The sequence below is a fragment of the Oncorhynchus keta genome, unplaced genomic scaffold (assembly GCF_023373465.1).
Source record: "Oncorhynchus keta strain PuntledgeMale-10-30-2019 unplaced genomic scaffold, Oket_V2 Un_contig_5207_pilon_pilon, whole genome shotgun sequence".
Taxonomy (NCBI): Eukaryota; Metazoa; Chordata; class Actinopteri; order Salmoniformes; family Salmonidae; genus Oncorhynchus; species Oncorhynchus keta.
In genome coordinates, this window is record NW_026288172.1 from 2,165 (window position 1) to 8,023 (window position 5,859).

At 49.7% G+C, this 5,859-nt stretch overlaps 1 long non-coding RNA gene across 1 annotated transcript; it reads right to left on the reverse strand.

Moving 5' to 3' along the window:
- Positions 1 to 1,166: 1,166 nt before the first annotated feature.
- On the reverse strand, positions 1,167 to 5,357 carry LOC127925163 (uncharacterized). Its single transcript, XR_008119900.1, has 3 exons — positions 5,326 to 5,357; positions 3,126 to 3,179; positions 1,167 to 1,229 (listed from the first exon to the last, which is right to left on the reverse strand). It is a non-coding gene; the product is annotated as an uncharacterized LOC127925163 (long non-coding RNA).
- Positions 5,358 to 5,859: the final 502 nt, after the last annotated feature.

The following is a 5,859-nucleotide window of genomic DNA, read 5'->3' on the forward strand; positions in this document are numbered from 1 at the left end:
GCTCCTGCCTCCAACCTGTTCTGTCCTGTGCTCCTGCCTCCAACCTGTTCTGTCCTGTGCTCCTGCCTCCAACCTGTTCTGTCATGTGCTCCTGCCTCCAACCTGTTCTGTCATGTGCTCCTGCCTCCAACCTGTTCTGTCCTGTGCTCCTGCCTCCAACCTGTTCTGTCCTGTGCTCCTGCCTCCAACCTGTTCTGTACTGTGCTCCTGCCTCCAACCTGTTCTGTCCTGTGCTCCTGCCTCCAACCTGTTCTGTCCTGTGCTCCTGCCTCCAACCTGTTCTGTCCTGTGCTCCTGCCTCCAACCTGTTCTGTCATGTGCTCCTGCCTCCAGCCTAGTCTCTCTACCTCTACCTCCTCAGTCTTTACCTCTACCTCCATCAGTCTTTATCCCTCTACCTCCATCAGTCTCTCTCTACCTCTCTTTCTTTATCCCTCTACCTCCATCAGTCAGTCTCTACCTCTACCTCCATCAGTCTTTATCCCTCTACCTCCATCAGTCTTTATCCCTCTACCTCCATCAGTCTCTCTACCTCTACCTCCATCAGTCTTTATCCCTCTACCTCCATCAGTCTTTATCCCTCTACCTCCATCAGTCTCTCTACCTCTACCTCCATCAGTCTTTATCCCTCTACCTCCATCAGTCTTTATCCCTCTACCTCCATCAGTCTTTCTCCCTCTACCTCCATCAGTCTTTATCCCTCTAGTCTTTCCCTCCTCCATCAGTCTTTCTCCCTCTACATCCATCAATCTCTCTACCTCCATCAGTCTTTCTCCCTCCATCAGTCTCTCTACCTCCATCAGTCTCTCTCCCTCTCCCTCCATCAGTCTCTCTACATCCATCAGTCTCTCTACCTCCGTCAGTCTTTCTCCCTCTACCTCCATCAGTCTTTCTCCCTCTACCTCCATCAGTCTTTCTCCCTCCATCAGTCTCTCTACCTCCATCAGTCTCTCTCCCTCTCCCTCCATCAGTCTCTCTACATCCATCAGTCTCTCTACCTCCGTCAGTCTTTCTCCCTCTACCTCCATCAGTCTTTCTCCCTCTACCTCCATCAGTCTCTCTCCCTCCATCAGTCTTTATCCCTCTACCTCCATCAGTCTCTCTCCCTCCTCAATCAGTCTCTCTCCCTCTACCTCCATCAGTCTCTCCACCTCCATCAGTCTCTCTCCCTCTCCCTCCATCAGTCTCTCTACCTCCATCAGTCTCTCTCCCTCCATCAGTCTCTCTACCTCCATCAGTCTCTCTACCTCCGTCAGTCTTTCTCCCTCTACCTCCATCAGTCTCTCTACCTCCATCAGTCTTATCCCTCTACCTCCATCAGTCTTTCTCCCTCTACCTCCATCAGTCTTTATCCCTCTACTTCCATAGGTCTTTATCCCTCTACCTCCATCTGTCTTTCTCTCTCTACCTCCATCAGTCTTTATCCCTCTACCTCCATCAGTCTTTCTCCCTCTACCTCCATCAGTCTTTCTCACTCTACTTCCATCAGTCTTTATCCCTCTACCTCCATCAGTCTTTCTCCCTCTACATCCATCAGTCTCTCTACCCTCATCAGTCTTTCTCCCTCCATCAGTCTCTCTCCCTCTCCCTCCATCAGTCTCTCCACATCCATCAGTCTCTCTACCTCCATCAGTCTGTCTACCTCCATCAGTCTCTCTACCTCCATCAGTCTCTCTACCGCCATCAGTCTCTCTACCTCTAACTCCATCAGTCTCTCTTCCTCCCATCAGTCTCTCTACCTCTACCTCCATCAGTCTCTCTAACTCCATCAGTCTTTCTCCCTCTAACTCCATCAGTCTCTCTACCTCTAACTCCATCAGTCTTTCTCCCTCTAACTCCATCAGTCTCTCTCCCGCCATCAGTCTTTCTCCCTCATCCTCTATCAGTCTCTCTACCTCCATCAGTCTCTCTACCTCCATCAGTCTCTCTACCTCTAACTCCATCAGTCTCTCTTCCTCCATCAGTCTCTCTACCTCTAACTCCATCAGTCTCTCTCCCTCTAACTCCATCAGTCTCTCTCCCTCTAACTCCATCAGTCTCTCTACCTCCATCAGTCTCTCTACCTCTACCTCCATCAGTCTCTCTCCCTCTAACTCCATCAGTCTCTCTACCTCCATCAGTCTCTCTACCTCCATCAGTCTTTCTCCCGCTAACTCCATCAGTCTCTCTACCTCCATCAGTCTCTCTACCTCCATCATCAGTCTCTCTACCGCCATCAGTCTTTCTCCCTCTAACTCCATCAGTCTCTCTACCTCCATCAGTCTCTCTAACTCCATCAGTCTCTCTACCTTCATCAGTCTCTCTCCCTCCATCAGTCTTTCTCCCTCTACCTTCATCAGTCTCTCTACATCCATCAGTCTCTCTCCCTCTCCCTCCATCAGTCTTTCTCCCTCTACCTCCATCAGTATCTCTACCTCCATCAATCTCTCTCCCTCCATCAGTCTTTCTCCCTCTACCTCCATCAGTCTCTCTACCTCCAGTCTCTCTACCTCTACCTCCATCAGTCTCTCTACCTCTACCTCCATCAGTCTTTATCCCTCTACCTCCATCAGTCTCTCTACCTCTACCTCCATCAGTCTTTATCCCTCTACCTCCATCAGTCTTTATCCCTCTACCTCCATCAGTCTCTCTACCTCTACCTCCATCAGTCTTTATCCCTCTACCTCCATCAGTCTTTCTCCCTCTAACTCCATCAGTCTCTCTACCTCCATCAGTCTTTATCCCTCTACCTCCATCAGTCTTTCTCCCTCTACCTCCATCAGTCTTTATCCCTCTACCTCCATCAGTCTTTCTCCCTCTACATCCATCAATCTCTCTACCTCCATCAGTCTTTCTCCCTCCATCAGTCTCTCTACCTCCATCAGTCTCTCTCCCTCCATCAGTCTCTCTACATCCATCAGTCTCTCTACCTCCGTCAGTCTTTCTCCCTCTACCTCCATCAGTCTTTCTCCCTCTACCTCCATCAGTCTCTCTCCCTCCATCAGTCTTTATCCCTCTACCTCCATCAGTCTCTCTCCCTCCTCCTCAATCAGTCTCTCTCCCTCCATCAGTCTCTCTCCCTCTACCTCAATCAGTCTCTCCACCTCCATCAGTCTCTCTCCCTCTCCCTCCATCAGTCTCTCTACCTCCATCAGTCTCTCTCCCTCCATCAGTCTCTCTACCTCCATCAGTCTCTCTACCTCCATCAGTCTTTCTCCCTCTACCTCCATCAGTCTCTCTACCTCCATCAGTCTTTATCCCTCTACCTCCATCAGTCTTTCTCCCTCTACTTCCATAGGTCTTTATCCCTCTACCTCCATCTGTCTTTCTCTCTCTACCTCCATCAGTCTTTATCCCTCTACCTCCATCAGTCTTTCTCCCTCTACCTCCATCAGTCTTTCTCACTCTACTTCCATCAGTCTTTATCCCTCTACCTCCATCAGTCTTTCTCCCTCTACATCCATCAGTCTCTCTACCCTCATCAGTCTTTCTCCCTCCATCAGTCTCTCTCCCTCTCCCTCCATCAGTCTCTCCACATCCATCAGTCTCTCTACCTCCATCAGTCTGTCTACCTCCATCAGTCTCTCTACCTCCATCAGTCTCTCTACCTCCATCAGTCTCTCTACCTCTACCTCCATCAGTCTCTCTTCCTCCCATCAGTCTCTCTACCTCTACCTCCATCAGTCTCTCTAACTCCATCAGTCTTTCTCCCTCTAACTCCATCAGTCTCTCTACCTCTAACTCCATCAGTCTTTCTCCCTCTAACTCCATCAGTCTCTCTCCCGCCATCAGTCTTTCTCCCTCTTCCTCTATCAGTCTCTCTACCTCCATCAGTCTCTCTACCTCCATCAGTCTCTCTACCTCTAACTCCATCAGTCTCTCTTCCTCCATCAGTCTCTCTACCTCTAACTCCATCAGTCTCTCTCCCTCTAACTCCATCAGTCTCTCTACCTCCATCAGTCTCTCTACCTCCATCAGTCTCTCTCCCTCTAACTCCATCAGTCTCTCTACCTCCATCAGTCTCTCTACCTCCATCAGTCTTTCTCCCGCTAACTCCATCAGTCTCTCTACCTCCATCAGTCTCTCTACCTCCATCAGTCTCTCTACCTCCATCAGTCTTTCTCCCTCTAACTCCATCAGTCTCTCTACCTCCATCAGTCTCTCTAACTCCATCAGTCTCTCTACCTTCATCAGTCTCTCTCCCTCCATCAGTCTTTCTCCCTCTACCTTCATCAGTCTCTCTACATCCATCAGTCTCTCTCCCTCTCCCTCCATCAGTCTTTCTCCCTCTAACTCCATCAGTCTCTCTACCTCCATCAGTCTCTCTAACTCCATCAGTCTCTCTACCTTCATCAGTCTCTCTCCCTCCATCAGTCTTTCTCCCTCTACCTTCATCAGTCTCTCTACATCCATCAGTCTCTCTCCCTCTCCCTCCATCAGTCTTTCTCCCTCTACCTCCATCAGTATCTCTACCTCCATCAATCTCTCTCCCTCCATCAGTCTTTCTCCCTCTACCTCCATCAGTCTCTCTACCTCCAGTCTCTCTACCTCTACCTCCATCAGTCTCTCTACCTCTACCTCCATCAGTCTTTATCCCTCTACCTCCATCAGTCTCTCTACCTCTACCTCCATCAGTCTTTATCCCTCTACCTCCATCAGTCTTTATCCCTCTACCTCCATCAGTCTCTCTACCTCTACCTCCATCAGTCTTTATCCCTCTACCTCCATCAGTCTTTCTCCCTCTAACTCCATCAGTCTCTCTACCTCCATCAGTCTTTATCCCTCTACCTCCATCAGTCTTTCTCCCTCTACCTCCATCAGTCTTTATCCCTCTACCTCCATCAGTCTTTCTCCCTCTACATCCATCAATCTCTCTACCTCCATCAGTCTTTCTCCCTCCATCAGTCTCTCTACCTCCATCAGTCTCTCTCCCTCCATCAGTCTCTCTACATCCATCAGTCTCTCTACCTCCGTCAGTCTTTATCCCTCTACCTCCATCTGTCTTTCTCCCTCTACCTCCATCAGTCTTTATCCCTCTACCTCCATCAGTCTTTCTCCCTCTACATCCATCAATCTCTCTACCTCCATCAGTCTTTCTCCCTCCATCAGTCTCTCTACCTCCATCAGTCTCTCTCCCTCCATCAGTCTCTCTACATCCATCAGTCTCTCTACCTCCGTCAGTCTTTCTCCCTCTACCTCCATCAGTCTTTCTCCCTCTACCTCCATCAGTCTCTCTCCCTCCATCAGTCTTTATCCCTCTACCTCCATCAGTCTCTCTCCCTCCTCCTCAATCAGTCTCTCTCCCTCCATCAGTCTCTCTCCCTCTACCTCAATCAGTCTCTCCACCTCCATCAGTCTCTCTACCTCCATCAGTCTCTCTCCCTCCATCAGTCTCTCTACCTCCATCAGTCTCTCTACCTCCATCAGTCTTTCTCCCTCTACCTCCATCAGTCTCTCTACCTCCATCAGTCTTTATCCCTCTACCTCCATCAGTCTTTCTCCCTCTACTTCCATAGGTCTTTATCCCTCTACCTCCATCTGTCTTTCTCTCTCTACCTCCATCAGTCTTTATCCCTCTACCTCCATCAGTCTTTCTCCCTCTACCTCCATCAGTCTTTCTCACTCTACTTCCATCAGTCTTTATCCCTCTACCTCCATCAGTCTTTCTCCCTCTACATCCATCAGTCTCTCTACCCTCATCAGTCTTTCTCCCTCCATCAGTCTCTCTCCCTCTCCCTCCATCAGTCTCTCCACATCCATCAGTCTCTCTACCTCCATCAGTCTGTCTACCTCCATCAGTCTCTCTACCTCCATCAGTCTCTCTACCTCCATCAGTCTCTCTACCTCTACCTCCATCAGTCTCTCTTCCTCCCATCAGTC